We start from the raw sequence: 11,225 nt of genomic DNA, 5'->3' as shown, positions 1-11,225 counted from the left end.
TTTATGTCGCAGACAAAGATGGCACGTTTGCACGGTCACTAACTGTGCATTCGCATTCTCTCAAGATGCTGAAATAAATAATTCATGTTTTTCCACTCCTATTCCAGAGACAAAATGAACATTTGTTGTATAATTTTACTGCAAGAAATACTATTATATTAGGCTACATGTGAGAGCTATAGGCCTACAGCCAGTGGCCATATTTCAGTGACTACGTTAGGTTAAAACTTCAGTGTCCAAATATGTATTTTTTGTTCAGAGAAGCTTCCGTACCCCCTGTCTCTGGGGGGACCCTTTAATGTGACGAGTCATTATGGATTATCTATAATAAAGGCCACCCAGGAGACACCGTGGCAGACGGTCGCCGTGTCAGGGGAGTCACTAAATAAAGAGTTTAGTTTTGCTTCAATTTGATATCGCTATGGCTGACGCCACAGTAATTAACCCTTTGCATGAATCAACTAGTTATAAATAAATGTATGTATATTCTTGTACATGTATGTACAGGTAACTGCCAAAATAATGGAAACACAAGCATAGCGTCTTAATAGGGCGTTGGGCCACCACGAGCCGCCAGAACAGCTTCAATGCGCCTTAGCATTGATTCTACAAGTGTATGGAACTCTATTGGAGGGATGTCAAATCAAATTTTATTTGTCACATGTGCCAAATACAACCTTACAGTGAAATGCTTCTTTGACACCATTCTTCCACCAGAAATTCCATCTTTTGGTGTTTTGTTGAAAGTGGTGGAAAATGCTGTCTCAGGTGCCGCTCCAGAATCTCCCACGTGTTCAACTGGGTTGAGATCTAGTGACACACACACACACACACACACACACACACACACACACACACACACACACACACACACACACACACACACACACACACACACACACACACACACACACACACACACACCCGCATGATGGTATGTTAACTGCTTAATTAACTCAGGAACCACACCTGTGTGGAAGCACCTGCTTTCAATACACTTTGTAACCCTCATCTCTCAAGTGTTTCCATTCAAGACTCCTATGAATCACTGGTTGTAATTTCCATTCTGCCTGCGCTCATTTTATAAACCATCTTGTCGGTTAGACTGGCATGTGTAAACAGTCAGTGGAGATTTAGCTAACCACTGAGGATTACGTTGGATATAAGGCGTCTTTTGTTCTTCAGCACAGGTGTTAGTTAGACCAATTACATGAACAAGACGAGCCAGGGAGGAGGTCATTGCCAAAAAGTGTGTTCAAATATAGATGATAGAGCTACCTCTGCCTTAATGTCAACGGGTTATATCTGCCTTCCAGCTAATGTCTTCTACTTCAAACAAAACAACAAAAAACATCCTAAACCGAACGTTTCTTCTCTTGACCTCTAGTTGAGGGAAGGCTGCGAAAGGCATCCCTTCTTAGAGCGCCAAACATTACTCATCCCATCTCTCTGTCGACTCGAAACATCTCGATGTTACTCATCGTTGTGTTCCGTTCGATTGAAATGTGGATAACTGTCAGTTTGGGAAGAAATGGGATGCTAGGCCTTCAGCCTTTTGTTTTGCAGCCTGTGGCTCAGGGCGTCTCGGAGAGCAGTCGTGGTGCGACTGAATGCACAGTTGGCTATAGACAGTACCTGGAGATGGCTGGGTTGAGGGCTGGATGCGAGCGACGGGCTGGTGTTGGGATGGTCTCCAATGGCCCGTGTCGCTCCAGCTGTCACTCAGTGCCCCCAGGACTCTCCGCTCACACCTTGTCATCTCCTCCGTTACTCAGGGACTGTCGAGAGAGAGGTGGCAAAAGACAGGCAGAAAGAGAGAAAGATTGAGGGAAAGGCTGATGGAGGAGAAGGGAGAGGGAGCCCATAGGCCTACACAGTCATTGGGAGAGAGGGTTTGAAAGAGAGAAAGAGAGATAGAGGGTAAGAGAAAGAGACAGTTTTTCTTGACTGAAAAGACAACACCGTTTGCAGTGATATAGATATAGAATAGCATTGATATAGAATAGAATAGCTTTGATATAGAATACATATTCTCAGAATGGAGGAGAATAAGGGGAACTCGAAACCTGACAAAGATGATTAACCAAAGCCCCACCTATCATAAAATAATAATGTACTGGATCAAATAGAGGGGCTATTATCAACACAATTTAAAGTATTTCCTAATTGGTGAATAGGATTGTCTGGTTCGGCAATACAGTAGTTACAGTGTAGAAATAGTGCTTGTTGTAGTGAAGTAGTAATATTACATGGTGTAGTGTAGTAGTAATAGCAGTTGTTGTAGTGCAGTAGTAGTAGTAGGATTATTATTAGTAGTAGTCTATTGGATCGGCCATTCCATACAGTGTGCAGAGTCCAACAATAGCATTAAGCACTTCATTTGGCCGTATGTTGCGAAAGCTCTGCATGTCCTTTGCCTTACACAGTGTGCTACAAAGGGATATGCCTCAATCGCATTACAGACAAAAATCGAGAAACCAAGATTGAAGAGAAAAGCTAGGGATAAGAGAGGATGACATGAGAGATTTAATAGCCTATAATACAATTTATACCAAGACGGATCTGGAATGCAGAGAAGTCTGTGGATCTCAGCTGGGGCCTGTGTTACTGTACTAGCGATATGCCTGAAATTGCGTCTGTATCCACGCTGCTTTACACCTGTAATCCGGCTTTGTATTTGGCAACTGGCTTTGTACCTGTCATCTGCAGGCATTTTGGTGGTAATCTATCTCAAATGCCTCTTATCTGCTTTTTCTCCCTGTAACCTGGCTGGAATGGATATAGTCGTGTCCAAAATTATTGGCCCAAAATATATTTTAAAGACTGTATACAATAAATAATACAAATACTGTGCTATATTCTATGCTAATTATTTTTTCTAATATTATTTCAGACTCAATTGCTCAGAGAAATTGTTTGAATTTGTTTAACAAGTCATTTCTTTTCTTTTCACAAATATAATGGTCAAAATGATTTCAATACCTCATCCTTGTGAGGATAATGGCATAGACCATTCTTCCTTACAGAATCTTTCCAGATCCTTGATACCCTTCGTCTGTGTTTATGGAGTGCCCTCTTCAATTCAAACCACAGATTTTTTTGTATGGGGTTCAAGTCCGGAGACTGAGATGACCATTGCAAAATGGTGATTTTGTGGTAAATTATATATTTTTGGGTGTATTTACATGTGTGCTTGGGGTTATTGTCTTTCTAGAAGATCCACTTGTGGCCAAGTTTCAACCAGGTTTTTGGCTAAAAGTTTCAGGTTCTGGGTAAAAGTCATGATGCCGTTGACCTTAACAAGGGCTCCAGGACCAGTGGAAGCAAAATAGCCCCATAACATAAAATATCCACCACCATATTTTATGGTGGCTTTGCCATGGGGCAAAGAGACATATGTGCAGTTTTAGAGGCAATCTGTCACGTTCTGACCTGTAAAGGTGTGATTTGTTAGTGTTTAGTTTGGTCAGAATGTGGCAGGGGGTATTTGTTTTATGTGGTTCATGGTGGTTGTGTATGTGTCCATGTAGAGAGGGGTATTTGATTTATTAGTCCAGGGTTTTGGTTATTGTTCTATGTTAGTTTATTTCTATGTTCTGTCTAGTCATTTGTATTTCTATGTTTAGTTAATTGGTGTTGGGGCCTTCAGTTGGAGGCAGCTGTCTATCGTTGCCTCTGATTGAAGGTCCTATAATTAGGGGTGTGTTTGTATTGTTGGTAGTTGTATTCTGTTTTGTGCTTGTCACCTGACAGAACTGAGTGTCGTTTCTGGTAATTGTATACGTGTTTATTTTGTTTCTCCTTCTTATATATTAAAAAGAGAAGATGAGTATACACTTCCCTGTTGCGTCTTGGTCCTCCACACACGACACGTGTTACACAATCTCATACTGTTTTACACATTTTGCAATGAGGCTGAGAGAATGTAGCATTTGTAAAGCTAATTTCCTGCTATGATGCTGAGAGAAAATGTTGCTGTTTTAAAGCAAATTTCCTGCCATATTGCCATGTGGCAGAGAGAAGAATTAGCAGTTTTATAGATAATCTCATTCTATTCTACACATGTTTTAATGAGTCAGAGAAAATGTTGCTAATTTCTAATGATTTATAAATATTCTTGCTATGGCATATGAGGTGTTCATATACTATCTGAGCAATTATATTAGTTTAAAATAATATAATTTCTAAATTTTTTTAAGCATACAATAGCTCAGTATTGTAATTATGTATTCTATACAGTGTTTTTTGCTCATCTTTATGAAGGTTGTCAATAATTACCGACCCCACAGTAGTAGTTCAAGTTGTATGCATATGGATTACAGCAAGAGGGAGGCTGATTCATACAAACTCTATTTGAATTTGATAAATCTTTCTTGTCCATTACAGAACAAAATCCCCAACAATTTGTATCGCCTCTTACCAACCGATTACAGTAGTCTTATAAATGTAGATGGCAAGATATGCCTCAACATTCTGGTTTTAATGATCTTATAAATGTAGATGGCAAGATATGCCTCAACATTCTGGTTTTAATGATCTTATAAATGTAGATGGCAAGATATGCCTCAACATTCTGGTTTTAATGATCTTATAAATGTAGATGGCAAGATATGCCTCAACATTCTGGTTTTAATGATCTTATAAATGTAGATGGCAAGATATGCCTCAACATTCTGGTTTTAATTATCTTTTTGAGCAAAGTATAGAATGATGTTGATAGAAACCAATGAGGGTTGATGATGAGGCAATTGACGAATGTAAAATGTAAGCGTTATTAATTTAGGGATTTAACACTTTATTCTCGTTGCTTCAGTATGTCATACTGTAGCATAGAAGAGCTTGTTATAAGGATCACGAAACACCACTGGCCGCAAATAAATCTCCCCCTTCTCTAAAACTCTCTTGCGCCCTCTCTCCCCTCTTTTCATCCATGTCAGCCTCCTTCGTTCTCTGTTCCCTCTGTTAATCTACCGCTTTGTTTTGATGAATTTCTCTTTCATTACAAATCCCGGCCACCTCTTCCCGCCCGCTCTGTGTAACGTTACAGGAGGAACCGTATGTCTAAATTTCCTGTTTACAGTAAACATAAAATATTAATATCAGATCGGATCAAACAGACAGTGATTTCCTCTAATAGGCCATTTAAAAAAGAACCAAAGCACTGGCGGAGAAGGGAGAGGGGGGAGAGAGAGGAAAAGTGATCCAGGGATTTTTCAACTCAGTACTCGCTACCCAGCACCTCGACCGTTTTTTCTCTCCACTATCCGCCCTAGCGTAATTCCAGGGAAGGTGTGTGTGTCATAATCAAATACTGTGATTAACGGCAGACTTGGAATTTAGCGCCCAGATCTGACCATTTTGGAAAATTACATTCTGACAGAAAGCAAAAGGAGGACATTATTGCTATGCGAGAGGCAGAATGCTCTTTAAACTATTTCATTTACCTCCCATAAATCAAGGGGGGGGGGGGGACATTGGGTAGATTTCCATTAAACACTAGCCAGCCTGCAATGAATCTGAATTGACACATGTTGAGAGAATTAATACAGGTAACAAAGCATGAGGGAAATGTTTCTCAGAGGATATGCAATTTACCGAGGCAGATCGTGCAAAATTGTAACATTCTAGTTTTTGTACAGTTGTTATACCAATTGACAAGTCTGAACATTGAGGCTGCGTTTACACAGGCAGCCCAATTCCGTAAAAAGATTAAATAATAATTGGTCTTTTGACCAATATGATCAGCTTGCTAAAAGATCTGATGTGAAAATATCTGATGTCAGTGGTCAAAAGACCAATTAGTGGATAAAAAGATCAAAGTTATGTCTGCCTGTGTAAACTCAGCCATACTGGCAGACATGATGATATAAGCCTATAGTATGAAGTAACGGACATGCTATGCATACTAAGTAGTGAGTAAGTATGTATACTGAGACATGTGGTAGGTTTCAATTACACCTGGCTGCCTGGCACATCAAACTGAAAACATTCCCTCTATTTATATGTTGAACAGCTTTGTGAGAGCATGGCAAAGCTGCAGAAGCCACTGGTATATCGAGTGACTCGGTCGCTATAGGTACAGCCCGGCGTTCCCTGTGTTTGGAGCAATGAAGGTAATTAACAGGAAGTCTGTCCTAAGCGACTCCAGAGGAGTCATTCCCAGCTCGGCTAATTAACTCTCAACGTAAATATTTAATGTAGAACAGCTTTCATAAAGCATGCAGAAATGAAAACAACAATAATGCTTCTACCTGACCGGAAGCCCACTGCTAGCTATGGGGTTCCATGCTTTCGCGAAAACTGTCTCAATCCCACTTCCTTTTACATCAACCAATTCCAAGAACTGTGCCCTCTGTCAAATCACCAGAGAGATAAGGAGAGGGAGAGTGTTCTCTGTCACATACTGTAGAGCATAACTCCATAGAGCAGAAGAACCTGTCATAGCTCGGGGGCCATTTTGTTTAATTTTAGCAGCACTCTGATTAACCCATATTTGACTTAGCATGGCTCTACTTTTTATAGGAGCAGTGGATGTGGTGAAGGCCCTAGGGGTATTAGACTGTCATTTGGCTCACTGCTGACAGTGAAAGACTGGCAGAGAGCCTACAGCTGCAGGGGGAGAAGGGATGCTGATATTGCATGGTGTAGGTTAACCTAACATTAGATCAGAATTTATAGGGGGATATTAATGGTTGAATTTGCAATTGCAAAACTGCGGTCAGCATTTTAATGCACCCCAAATAGCATCCACATGTTTTGACTAGATCAGTTAGTGGTATTTTAATGTTCTATAAGGCTTAGAGTCTACTTACTATGAGCATCCCTTGCAGTTAGCTATCTTTATTTTTTTTGCCAAGCCTCTGTTAAATGTACCTTAATTTAATGTGTCTCTGTGTAAGGTATTTTCTTGTTGTAGATTGTACTGTATATTTTTTTGGACCAGGCTTAGAATCTATTTGCTATGCACATCCTTTGTAGCTAGCTAGCTCTCTGTGTTCTTTAGCCCGTAGAATTGAGAACGTGTTCCCGGGACCAGTCAAGGTTGTGCAACAGTATATTCCAGCCTTAGGACCTTGTTTTACATGTGTAAGCTTGGTCAAGTTGGACAGCAAATTTTGTATTTTTCTCAAACTTGACAAATTTGTATGGCTTTCTGTACTCTCTACACTCACATTTTATATCGCAGTTGCCCTGCTGCCAATATGTAACATATATCCACCCCATCTCTCCTTCCATCTACCTTTCTCCCCCATCTCTCCTTCTGTCTTTGCTGATGCTGTACTCTCACTCGTTACCCGCTGGTGTGATGTCTCATGTGCTCATCTGCAGCTCAGCGCAGTCAGGCCACAGAGGTCAGCCCTCACCTTCACACTGTAGTAGCAGTGCCTTCTCCTCTGCCCATCCATCCATCCCTCCCTCCCTCCCTTTCTCCATGTTTGTGATCGAGTGCTTTGACAAGGATTGGAGTAGAGAAACACACCTACCACAGAGTAAACCTGGAATGAACAGCTGAAGCAACATGGGAAAAACATGCCCAGTTGCATGTCTTTGATACATGTATTCATGAACTCTATATATACATTACAGCGTACAGTGCAGACAGCTGTACATATGCACAGCTGGTACCAATAGTAGAACAACCATTTGCCGGGAATGTGCAATGCATTAAATAAACAATTTAGTGCCAAGGGTGTTTTCCCTAACCATTTGTATTAGACAATGGACCACAGTTTACATTCAAGAAGACACAGAGACATCAAAACCACGATTAGTGGAGTCAATGTAAACAATATAGCTAGTTGCCACCGTTCACCGTCCACTACCCATTCCAAATCAATTTGGATCACTTTGTCATTTCTGCGATGATGGTAGCCTACAGTGGCATGCTAGCTGTCGGAAGAAAGCGCAGCGGAAGCGTGTGTACCTGTGTTGAACCCATCCTTCTGTTCGGAGGGAGAAATTTGTTGCGTGTCTGGGGCTATTTGAAAGGATTACCATCTCATTATAGCGTTTGAGTCAGCAAGACGGCTCCGTGATGCCGGCAAAGCAAAACAAAACAGCCTTATCCCCCAGGAACATAATGCTAATATCCTATATTTAGGGAAGGTATTAAGTCTCATTACCCAACAGACTAACAGTTGATCCGGATCTTTCCATTGTGACGTTGAGTATTTGTGGGGGCTGTCTTCCTCACATCAGAGTAGCTTATGGCAACTTAAACTGCCTTTTACTTGAAAGACGAAGCGGAGCTAATGTTGACTCAAGCGTTCGTTGAAATTGTAATTTCAGTTTTTAAACCTCTTCAAACTGGACCAAAAACACTTTCAAAGCAGCGGAAATAATGTGAGGTATATTTTTTTATCAGGACCATATTGTTTAACATGGTAAAAAGCTATCAGATAAGATTTAATAAGGATAAGAAAACTCCATGTTTATATTTGCCATTTTATTTTATGGAAAATAACTATTGTTTGTAATCCCCTCTTGGGCAATCTGAAGTTCAAACAATAACAAAGAAAAACCCCAACACTGTTTTGGTAAACAGCTGAGGGATAGAGCTATGGATGTAAGTACTCGCCATCGATGAGATCAACATCATAGTTTTACCCATGTTCTGTAAAACAAGCGTATATTTGGGGTTCTGATGGGGTACAACAGTTGAACTAAGCTCATGAGGATTTTAGAAAGTATATTCTTTAAGAATCAATGTGCGCATATGTAAACTCAGCAAAAAAAGAAACGTCCTCTCACTGTCAACTGCGTTTATTTTCAGCAAACTTAACATGTGTAAATATTTGTATGAACATAATAAGATTCAACAACTGAGACATAAACTGAACAAGTTCCACAGACATGTGACTAACAGAAATGGAATAATGTGTCCCTGAACAAAGGGGGGGGGGGTCAAAATTAACAGTCAGTATCTGTTGTGGCCACCAGCTGCATTAAGTACTGCAGTGCATCTCCTCCTCATGGACTGCACCAGATTTTCCAGTTCTTGCTGTCAGATGTTACCCCACTCTTCCACCAAGGCACCTGCAAGTTCCCGGACATTTCTGGGGGGGAATGGCCCTAGCCCTCACCCTCCGATCCAACAGGTCCCAGACGTGCTCAACAGGATTGAGATCCAGGCTCTTCGCTGGCCATGGCAGAACACTGACATTCCTGTCTTGCGGAAATCACGCACAGAACGAGCAGTATGGCTGGTGGCATTGTCATGCTGGAGGGTCATGTCAGGATGAGCCTGCAGGAAGGGTATCACATGAGAGAGGAGGATGTCTTCCCTGTAACGCACAGTGTTGAGATTGCCTGCAATGACAACAAGCTCAGTCCGATGATGCTGTGACACATTGCCCCAGACCATGACGGACCCTACAAATCGATAACGCTCCAGAGTACAGCCCTCAGTGTAACACTCATTCCTTCAACGATAAACACGAATCCGACCATCACCCCTGGTGAGACAAAACCGCGACTCGTCAGTGAAGAGCACTTTTTGCCAGTCCTGTCTGGTCCAGCGACGGTGGGTTTGAGCCCATAGGCGACATTGTTGCCGGTAATGTCTGGTGAGGACCTGCCTTACAACAGGCCTACAAGCCCTCAGTCCAGCCTCTCTCAGCCTATTGCGGACAGTCTGAGCACTGATGAAGGGATTGTGCATTCCTGGTGTAACTCGGGCAGTTGTTGTTGCCATTCTGTACCTGTCCCGCAGGTGTGATGTTCGGATGTACCGATCCTGTGCAGGTGTTGTTACACGTGGTCTGCCACTGCGAGGACGATCAGCTGTCCATCCTGTCTCCCTGTAGCGCTGTCTTAGGCGTCTCACAGTACGCACATTACAATGTATTGCCCTGGCCACATCTGCAGTCCTCATGCCTCCTGGCAGCATGCCTAAGGCACGTTCACGCAGATGAGCAGGGACTATGGGCATCTTTCTTTTGGTGTTTTTCAGAGTCAGTAGAAAGGCCTCTTTAGTGTCCTAAGTTTTCATAGCTGTGACCTGAATTGCCTACCGTCTGTAAGCTGTTAGTGTCTTAACGACCGTTCCACAGGTGCATGTTTATTAATTGTTTATGGTTCATTGAACAAGCATAGGAAACAGTGTTTAAACCCTTTACAGTGAAGGTCTGTGAAGTTATTTGGATTTTTACGAATTATCTTTGAAAGACAGGGTCCTGAAAAAGGGATGTTTCTTTTTTTGCTGAGTTTATAATTCATTTCAAAGTAAAAAAAAATGGATGTAGCATTCGCAGATTGCCTCTTTAAGCTAATTCACCCAGAGGTGCAGTGTTTTGTAACAGCAGGCTTGCTACATGACACCACTTACAGCCTACTGGAAGCTCCTAATTAATTAGGATCATTATTTTGTTTATTTCTACCAGGCTCCATTTCCCATTTGCTCCTACAGTCTGTACCGTGTCTATTCCTACTAAATGTTCTGTCACTCAGTACAGCTCTCTCATGCTCGCTCTGTCTGTCTCTCTCTCTCTCTCTCTCTCTCTCTCTCTCTCTCTCTCTCTCTTTCTATAATATCAACTCAATTCTTCTTCTTTATCTATTACCGCTCATCTCGCACTGTCTTGTGCTCCTCAGTCTCTCGCCTTGTCAGCCTGTCCTACTCAACTCTTTCAATTTAAATGACATTTGTCATTGGCAGGAAAGATAAACATTTAGCAGGGGTAACAAATCAGACAGTTGACAAAATAACTGACTGTCCAGAGTACAGATGAAGTTATGGGATGTGAAGGAACTATATTCGATTTGTTTTACCCCATGGCTACTTCCTGTGTTCAGTTATACCGGCCCTCCCTAAATCTCACTACTGTAGCTTTAATCTACTTTGAAGATTTTGACTCATTTTGTCATGCCTCCTCAGCCAATTACATTATTTTCTATACCTAAAGCTCTCTCTCTCTCTCTCTTTCCATTTTTTATCTCTCCATCTCTCTCTCTCTCTCTCTCTATCGCTCTCTCATTGCTTCCCCTATTTAATCGCTTTGTGCTGTAGAAGTTTTCCTTGAGTGACTAATTCTGGTAGCCATGTGAGTTTCTATGTGAGTGTGAACTATGTGAATGTGTGCTGCCTCCTTACCTCTGAAATACATGAAGTCCTAAGGAGAATCTCAATTGCATATTCCTAGCGTACTCTCTCCTCACCTTCTTAAAACCCATTGGAGGAGAAGGTCGGAGGGGAGGGACCTCTGGCTTTCTCATCCAATGGGTTT

The sequence above is a fragment of the Salmo salar genome, chromosome 14 (assembly GCF_965601325.2).
Source record: "Salmo salar chromosome 14, fSalSal1, whole genome shotgun sequence".
NCBI classification, from domain to species: Eukaryota; Metazoa; Chordata; class Actinopteri; order Salmoniformes; family Salmonidae; genus Salmo; species Salmo salar.
This window is presented reverse-complemented; position numbering follows the sequence as displayed.